The sequence below is a fragment of the Poeciliopsis prolifica genome, unplaced genomic scaffold, assembly GCF_027474105.1.
Source record: "Poeciliopsis prolifica strain line A6 unplaced genomic scaffold, Auburn_PproV2 SCAFFOLD066, whole genome shotgun sequence".
Lineage (NCBI taxonomy): Eukaryota > Metazoa > Chordata > Actinopteri > Cyprinodontiformes > Poeciliidae > Poeciliopsis > Poeciliopsis prolifica.
This window is the reverse complement of record NW_026562441.1, coordinates 323,025-333,002: the sequence shown is the minus strand read 5'-3', so window position 1 is coordinate 333,002 and position 9,978 is coordinate 323,025. Positions and strand designations below refer to the sequence as shown.

At 38.0% G+C, this 9,978-nt stretch overlaps 1 long non-coding RNA gene across 1 annotated transcript; it reads right to left on the bottom strand.

The window, feature by feature from the left end:
* Positions 1-2,056: 2,056 nt before the first annotated feature.
* LOC129351459 (uncharacterized) lies at positions 2,057-3,135 on the bottom strand. Its single transcript, XR_008604735.1, has 3 exons — positions 3,012-3,135; positions 2,857-2,934; positions 2,057-2,215 (listed from the first exon to the last, which is right to left on the bottom strand). It is a non-coding gene; the product is annotated as an uncharacterized LOC129351459 (long non-coding RNA).
* Positions 3,136-9,978: the final 6,843 nt, after the last annotated feature.

The window sequence follows — 9,978 nt, the reverse complement described above, 5'->3', positions numbered from 1 at the left end:
AAGGTCATACTTCTTCTTAATTTGATGCTTTTTGATTACAAAGGCTTTATTTTATTCGATATTACATTACAAAAACACAACATTGTAGTATTCTAGCCATTTTATTTCAAATTAACCTTTTTTTAACTCATAAAACAAGGTATAATTACCCTGTTATCTTTAACAGGGTAATTTTTGCACCAGATGCAAAAATTACATCCGGTGTACCCCAAGGTTTTGTCTTTGGACACCTACTATTTACTATCTGCATGCTCTGAAGAGCTCAGATTATAACAAACAAATCACATCTGGCCCAAAAATTCTTGGTAAGATTTTGTGTTTTTGCAGTGCAGCAAGCTTTACACACAATGTGACTTTATGGTTTAATGAAATTATGAGGTTTATTACAAGCCAGGCTCAAAAATACTGAACATTCTTTGAAAAACATCAAGTAATTTACGTTTTCTAAAAACATGGATGGTACAAAATTAATAAAGAAGTTACAATAATTTCACACAGAACAAAATCAACAACTATACAGAAAATGTCTGTTTTTGTCATAGTGGATGCAATAAATACGACTTTGTGTTCTTAATCAAGTATAAGAACGTAAACCTGTAATGTGATTTATGACTTTCCAGAGTCATGAAGTGGTAAATCACTCATGCATGTATGGAGTTACTCATCATCCATCATCTGCACTGAGCAAAGGTCCAACTGGACTTTCAAAATAAATGTTTCCAGCAGCCCAGCAGTGTATTAAATATCAGTCTGAGCTTGAAATGTGTTCTTTGCTCTTCAGACTTTCACTTCAGTGCATAAGTTTGTGTTTCACAGAAACATTTTGTAATGTCCCACAGAGCCTGATCTCTGCTTCACTGCAGATGGAAAACTAGAGCACAAAAAAACATGACAAATTAACTTTACTCAATAGTTTCATGACGTCAGTGACACGTTTAACCCAAACATCGAGGAACCAGGTCAGTTTGCATAGATGCATGGATAAATTGACACAAACTGATTCACTCAGCGTAATCATTCAAACCATCTGCTAAAATAAGAATAAAAAATATTTTCAAATATCCTCCTGCACTGATGTAGCTCTTTATATGGTGGCATAAAAGGGCTGTATCAGAAAAAATACAATCAAGAGAATAAAGTCAAGAAATTACACCAATAAAGTTGTAACATGATGAGAATAAAGTCAAAATATCACTTAACACTTTTTGTGTTGTTTTGACTTTGTCATTTTATTATTTTTATTTTCTTAACACTTGATTTTTATTGACATGCATTTAGCTGCAACATGCTAACTTAGCAGCCCTAAAAGCTAATTGCTAGCTTACCAATTGGTAACTGTAGCTTAAAATTAAAACAACAAATAAATGAGCAAATATACAAAACAGTACATTTATATTATTTTACCTAAACAGCTTGACCACAACAACAAAAAACGAAACTAATTCAGCACCAAAAATCCACCAATGGCTAAATCCACAATTAGTAAAAATGAACAAAAATAGTAATAGATATATTTAGATTCAAAATGGAAATATTTTTTTAATTTGACCAGCATGTTTCTTGAGGATATCCGCCTCAGATTCAATCAGAATCAAACTTCCTGGATCAATAAAACAATATTTAAAACTGGAGAATAACAGGTACATAAAGTTAAACACCTGTGGATCACGATGTTTCCGTGACAAGCAATTAATTTAAAGCTGTTTTCTGTGGATTTTTCTTATTGCGGAGAGAATCAGCAGAGGATTCAGTTCATTATTAATGTTCTTCCACTGCAGGCAGAATATTATTTAGTGTAACAGTTTCCATTACAGCCGCTGTGGTTGGTCTCTGTAAACGCAGGCTCTGTAGCACTCAGCACAAAAACCACTACAAAGAAGCTTGTGGTGGCAGAGGGAGTACTTTTCCAGGAACAGCCACTCCTCTGAAACTGGGCTGATGAAAAAATGTCACCATGAGGCCCGAGGCGGAGAGAGCAACCTGAAAAATTTCCCTCGACATTCAGAGGAGCGACAGACAATTTTCTATAACTAAACGCACCTTTCTGGTGCAAAACTCTTACTGGTTTTGAATTAGAGTCACATTGAAAATTACCTTCGAGATTGAACAAAACGGTAAAGAATGTAAAGTATTAGAGCCACAAATACAGCAGCGACTGAAAGTGTCACAGCCAATCTAATGGTTTGGTCCGGTCCGGTTGGAGCGAGTTCAGCATCTGCATGGAGAAAAAGCATCAGAATAAAAACTAAAAGAACAAATATTTATGCTGTTTTGTCAGGTTTCCAAAAAGATTAGGAAAAACAACACAAACATTGGTGTGACTTTATAAACGCTTCCTTAAATTGGAGAAGTGGAGGAAACAACAGAGCAAACTCGTTATCCTGTCACTTTAAATCCATATAAGCTGTTGCTGGCCACGCCCCCAATTCAACTTTACACTCACATGAAAATGGATGCTAACAGTTTAAAACAAAAAAACGGCTGACCAAATCTGCTGGAGTTAGGATTGGGTTGCTAGGTATCAGCCGCCGTCGTTTGTTCAGTAGAAACTCAACACAAAATGTTCAGAAAATAAATCTGAGCCTCCGTTATGAACAAGCTTTCACTGCATAATAGTTTGGTGGCAACCTCTCAGTTTCATCCGCCGTTGTACAAAGAAAGAAACGAAAAACAACGAGTCTGGAGCAAAATGTCCAGCGTCCAACTCAGAGTTTTGGACGCGTTTTTCAGACTGAACGCAGGACAACGTATCACCAAACATGGTTGGGTTGTTTAGTTTGAGCTCTTGGGATGTTTTTAGGAGCAGCAGAAACAGAAGTGGAAGCATGAAAACTGTATCAAAGTCCACAGACTTACATGGAGGCGTCGCGACAAAAAGTATGTTTCCTGACGGATTGTCATTTCCTCCAATCGTAACGTTCAGAACAAATTGTTCTGCAGGGGAAAAAACAGTTCAGTGACATTTCTTTTCTTGTTTGACAAAAACGTCTTATGTTTTTTTTTTTTTTCACCTTTCATTTGAAGTCTCCATTTCTCTGTGACGTCATCGAAGTCGGCGTTCAGGTAGCAGGTGTAAATCCCAGAGTCTCCGGTTTGGACTCTGGACAGATGGAGTCGGATCTTTGCCTCCTGGGGAGCGTCTTTGTCCAAATGGACCCGTCCTGCAAACTGCTCATCAGCCGGAACCAGGGAACCTCCGACTGTGTCGAAAACTATCTTTACCGAGTCCGAGACAAATTCACAGATCACGTTGATGAGAGTCCAGTTAGTTTTCATGTTAGTGCTCCAATCGACGGTGATGTTGTCGTTTTCTTTGGCTCTGTAGACCATCGAGCAGTTCGTGACGCTTCTCTTTTCAAAGGTAAGATAATAAAGAATAATTGAGTATAAAAACTGACTGCAGAGATCACAGATGTAGAGGAGGAACTTTATCGCCTGCATCATGTTTCCTGCAAGAGAATGTAAATAAAGGTTTGTTTTACAAGTTTAAGATAAAAAATTTTTATTTTATAAATCCTGTATAATAGGCCGGCTGTTTCTGGAAGGGCTCTTCTCTGTTAGCACAACGTGGCCATAAAGTTACAAAATATAACTGAGGAATGTCTTAAAATCAACACAAAATGTAAATAAATACATCCTTGAACATAATTTGTAATACTTTATGCGATAACATACATGCAATTATTAAAAATACAAAGTTGCTCTTTTTAAAAGTGAAAATGTAATAATATGGCTCAGTGTTTGTGTTCATTTTAATCAATATGCTTCTAATAATAATCATAAATTATATTATATTTTTACACTTTGATCAATTAATATCAAATATTTGGTCACTTAGTTGACAAAACAGTTCCTCTCCTCACCAGTGGGGGCGCTACAACAAGAACCAGAGGAAGGAAATAACATGAAAACCTCTGAAGAATAGACTCAGTGCAACAGTAGGATTGCTCTTTGGGACTGGCTAGCGCTAGGCTAGCACGCTTCTTTTGGCTGCATTTACCCAGAATGCCCTGCGCAGTCCACTTCCTGCTTTTGGAGCCATTTCTGGTCTGTTTGGCATTCACACATTCACTCAAACAGCACCGGAGTTCACTTATCCTCCTCTGACTAACTCCACTTTCTAGCAGGATTGAAACGGTTAATCAGATCACAATTAACTGATTGTTGAAATAACCGTTAACTAATTTAGAAATCAATTAATCGTTAACTGGAGTATATAGACCCTGACAAAAGACAATTAGCTAAATAAAACAACCCAGTCAGAGCAGAAATTATGACAGAACTGTACAATAAATACAAACATTTTACATTTAAGATAAAATAACGTTTTTGTCTGTAAATGCTTTACCCTAAACTCCTTATGTAGCTGTTTTAGCTTCACCTGATATTTCTGTAAAAATCTCAGATTTAATCCAAACAGTAGTCAGATTACAGATTAGCCCAAAGCTCTATTGATGTTTATTCAAGCAGGACAGGCTGAGCTTTTCACATGTTGATGTTTGAAGGATTTTTTAGCAAACCCCCCCTTCTTGTTTTCTAAGCTCATTAAAGCCTCTTGTTGCAACAAACATATTTGTCCTTAAAAGTAATAGATTACTTTAATACTTACATGTATGAACGGTTTCTGCAGCTCTGTGGTCGCAGGTGTCTCATTCATCCGTCTGTTCAGTTCCCTCAGGATTTACCCCCTTCCGTTTGCACTTCCTGTGCTCAATCTGAGCATGAACAGATAATTTATGGACCTGCAGAATAAAAGAACAGAGAATCAAAATTTCAAAATGAGAATCGAGATTTGGTTGACTGCAGTTTCTAAAATGATAAAACTGATAAAATGTTGGAGTTTCAACGTTAAACATCCAGGAAGTTTAAACGACATAAAATAGTTTTTTTTAGAACGAACTGAAAAATGATCCAACAATTAACAGAAAAAAGTCACTGGAACAAATATTTTATTCATAGTTTTAAGTGAAGTTAATTTGGAAACATTTTCTTTTGCCTAAGTTTGTTATTTTTGTTACTTATATGAATTATTGCCATTTTGGTTCTTAAAACACCTAAATTTCCACTTAACTTTCTGTTTTTGTCTGCATGATGACGTAATTTTTTAATTTTAAATGACTTTATCAGAACTTTTTTTACCAAACACATTTTACCCTTTTAACTTTTACTACTTTAGTAAAAATACTTTGAAGTAAAGCTACTTTTATTAAAGTACAACTTTTGGCTGCTCCATCCACCAGTGTCTAAATTAAGACTTGATCATCATTTGTTCTTGTTTCAACATGTTTAAAAAATCCCAGAGTTTTATGACTTAAACGTCTATTTTAGAAGAACCAAAAGAAAAGAGGAGGATCAACGCCTGCAGTAAAAATCGATCAAAAAGCTCGTCGCCACATAAAGGTCAGTAAAGGTTAAAGCTGCCGCCACGTTTCCAGTTTTAAAACCCGTCACTGATGATGAGTCAACACTTAAAATATCAACACTTAAAACAAAATCTACAAAGCAGGTCAGAAACTCTGGATGTAAAATAGTTCAGAGCAACAAGACAACAGATTATCACCAGAAAAATGTTGCTTCAATCCAACGTTTGCTCTTTTACCCAGAAACAAATATCAATGTTTTAATGATTCGCTAATTTGCTGAATCTACAGAAATCAAGACAACCAGAAAAATTTAGATCTGCTGTTTACTAAATAACCTGAAACAGAACCTTATCTTTGCATCACAGCTGCATTTTCTTTTTAATACTTCAGATTTGCTCTACAAAAGAGAAATTATTATTTTCTGCACAGAAAAACTTAAAGTGGTACAAATAAAGCACCAATAGAAGCATAACGCTAACGTGTTAACGTTGGTAAAGTCTGATTATATTATTTATGTAACATAAACGTGAAACTGAACCGAAATTACAGATCAATATTTCAAGGCTGTTGCTGTTTTTCTGGAGGATTGGTCGTTGTTGACCATTGGTCATGTGATATTTGTTTGATGATGTCACAGTGACGCGGCGCCGCACGGTGGGGGGTTTACCTGAAGCACAGGAGCTTCACTGGTGAGGAGGGATCAATAACATCGGTAAATATTGGTTATTGGCCAACATTAACATCCGATAGAGGCATCAAATCGCTGCAGCTGTAAATGACAGAATGGATTTTTTTAAATCAAAATGATCAATTTTTATTGCGATGATCAATGATCATGATTTGTGGTTCTAATTTAAAAGTATCTAAGAAATTTGTATGATTTTTGTGCTCATGTATGATGTTAAACATTTTTATTAATCATGGGTCATAACTTAAGCGGCAGTCACTTAAACCAAAATCTTTTGAGAAAAATTTGCAGTAAAAATCTGAATAAAATGTGGGAGTTTGTAGATTGTGTGAATTTTGTTTGAGTTTTGCAGATTTGTTGAAAATCTAGAGGGACTTAAAGATGTAATATGGAGTCTGGAGGGCCACATAAAAAGCTGTAACGGGCCACGTTTGGCCCCCGGACCATGAGTTTGACACGTGTTGCAAGTAGACGCAAGTAGACGCTATTGTTCCTTGTGGGAGTGAGACTCCTTCTGTATGGATCACCTTCCCCCTCTGTGTGATCAGCCGACCACACTTCTCTAGTCCGAATGACATCCCAATGTCAGTGCTGTAGATCCTGGTGGTGTGGATCAGTGAGTCGATGTCTCGCTCACTCTTGGCGTACAGCTTGATGTCATCCATGTAGAGGAGGTGACTGATGTTGGCCCCATTTTTGAGTCGGTATCCGTAGCCAGTCTTGTTGATAACTTGGCTGAGGGGGTTCAGGCCTATGCAGAACAGTAGCGGGGACAGAGCATCTCCTTGGTATATGCCACATTTGATGGACACTTGTGCAAGTGGTTTGCAGTTGGCTTCAAGGGTGGTTTTCCACAGCTTCATCGAGTTTGCAATGAAGGCTCTCAGAATCCTGTTGATGTTATACATCTGTAGGCATTCAATGATCCAAGTATGCGGCATTGAGTCATAGGCTTTCTTGTAATCGATCCAAGCCATGCACAGGTTGGTGTGTCGGGTTTTGCAGTCTCGGGCAACTGTGCGGTCTACGAGGAGTTGGTGTTTGGCTCCTCTGGTATTTACACCAATACCCTTCTGTGCCGTGCTCATGTGTTTATCTATGTGTTTGCTTATCTTGGCCACTATGATGCCTGACATGAGCTTCCAGGTTGTGGAGAGGCAGGTTATTGGTCGGTAGTTGGGTGGGACTGGACCCTTTGATGGATCCTTCTGGATTAGGATTGTCCGCCCTTCAGTTAACCATTCAGGGTGAGTCCCACTTTGTAGCAGCTGGTTCATTTGGGCTGCCAGTCGCTCATGGAGAGCAGTGAGTTTCTTTAGCCAGTAGGCATGGATCATGTCAGGCCCTGGTGCTGTCCAGTTTTTCATACCTGAGACTTTTTCTTGAACATCTGTCACAGTGATGGTTACCGGGGCTTGCTCAGGGAGGTTGCTGTGGTCCTCTCGTAGAGAGATCAGCCACTGTGCATTGCTGTTGCTGTTGTTTTCTTGTGCAAATATCTTAGTAAACTTGAAATAAAACAAAAATAACTTTTCAGTAAAATAAATTATCTTGCTTTAAGTAAATAATTCCTTGATGTTGATGAAAAAGTTCCAACACTGGCAGATTATCTCACTATTGTGAAAAAGAAATGAAATTGTTCTGGATAATTTATGAAACTTTAGGGTTTTTACTCAGCACAGAAAAACCATGTCAGCCAGAATGTTTCTGGTTGACCTCTGACTTCTCCGTGTTCCAGATGCAGGTACAACACCGACTGCTTCATTTACAGAAATGAACTCAAACAGAAGATGATTAAATATCATCAGCTGAAGATTCAGTCTGAAAACTGTTTTGAGTCTCAGTCAGATTAAAATCCGCCGAACCCGTCAGAACTCTGCAGGATTTATTGGACTAATGAAGTTAAATGATTAGAAACTTCATATAGTTTCTTTAAAACAGAAAATTTAAATGGTGAAAATGTTTCAGATGTTCCTAAATGTTCAGTCAGTAAATGTTTAACAGAACTCAAAGAACCTGAACTAGAAAAAGAAAATTTAAAATAACACAAAACAGGATTAAATTGTTTCAATAATATTGATTGAGTCCCGTTTTGATCGGTTTAAATGTTTAAATCATGAACCTGACTGGATCTGGACGCTCCGCGCGTCCTGCCGTGGATCTGACGCTCCGGGCGTCCTGCCGTGGATCTGACGCTCCGCGCGTCCTGCCGTGGATCTGACGCTCCGGGCGTCCTGCCGTGCATCTGACGCTCCGGGCGTCCCGCCGTGGATCTGACGCTCCGGGCGTCCCGCCGTGGATCTGACGCTTCGCGCGTCCTGCCGTGGATCTGACGCTTCGCGCGTCCTGCCGTGGATCTGGACGCTCCGCGCGTCCTGCCGTGGATCTGACGCTCCGCGCGTCCTGCCGTGGATCTGACGCTCCGCGCGTCCTGCCGTGGATCTGACGCTCCGCGCGTCCTGCCGTGGGTCTGTGGGTGTCAGTTTTCCTGTTTCAGCTGCAGAAGTGATGAAATGATCCGCTTGTTCAACAGGAATAATAAAAGCGGAGGAATCACAGAGGATCCGTTTGACAGATTGGATTTTTATGTTGAGAAGATTAAATGAAAAAAACTTCCCTGATTTAATTTCTGAGCTTAAAACTTTCTGATGACGTTCCAGTTTTATCTTATTCATATCAGTTTATTATCAGGAGATGATCGATATCTTATGTGAAGTAGATTTTTCTTCAAGGAGAAAATGTTTTATTTGCATCATACAGTGTATCATAGTAAAGAAACTGCAGAACAAACTAACTGTGTCTGCAGGAACTCGCTGTTTCTCCTTCCCTGCATGGAGACAGAGTGTTTAGTTTTTACTAGACATGATGGTGAATGAGCGTAAAATGCTGAACTGTTCTGTCTGTTTGTTTTCCTTCATTTGGTCCTTTAAGATTAAAACTCCACCTCTGTTCGCAGAGAGAGGTGAATAATGTAACTGAGTTTTAGAGCAGATTTTGATTTTCGCCTCATGCTGTGTATTTTTGCTCTCCGTCTGCAGATGTATTAAAGATTGTTTTTGCTCCCTGAATTTGGACTCGATCTCAGTCTCTGCATTAAAGTTTCTCCAGAACAGAACCTGAGATTTCTCTTACAGCTGACCAGTTTTTACATGTCAACTTTTCAGCTAATTGTTTCCTGGTTTTTACAATATTATGATCTGAATGAGGATATTTATAAAGAAATGCGATTATTAATGGTAATCTTCATGTTTAGCAGCTTCTTCAAGCCTGTGGTTTAAATTACAGCTGAAATGAATAAAAACGGTGAAGAAAATCAGCCAAAGTTGTTAAGATCTTCAGAAAACTCCAGAAATCTGGGAAACAATTGAAGAAAACCGTTTTAAAAGAGAGTCTGGCCTTTAGTGGAGGTTTAGATGATATCTGAACTATAACGATAATAAAACTGAAGAGACATTTAGGAAGGAAAATGAGGTTTAAAGTGCAAAGGGATTTACTGGCCGTGTTTGTTCCTGGCCAGCAGAGGGCGCTGAAGATCACAACATGCTTTATGAAATAACTCGATGCTTTCATTCATCTGATGTTTATTCACGCGTTCATTATTTTAGCACATTTTCTGTTTCAAAAGGAAAACATGTAGCTTTCCAGTGACTTTGGGTTCGATTGAGTTCAAATATATTCTCAGTTTATTTTATTTGGCTAAACAAATAAAAGCTGATTTGGTGCAGAAAAGTTTGGCTTTTTAGCAAAAAGTCAACTTTTAGTATAGACATGATTCTACCTGTTATATAAGCTCAGTTATAAAAAAGACTAATAATGTTCTTATGATTTTACAATGTAGGAAATTATGTTGGCAACAATTTTACCCTTATTAAAAATAAAAGTTTATTTCTGCATTAACCGTCTGTGCTGGTCAGAGATTTATCTTTC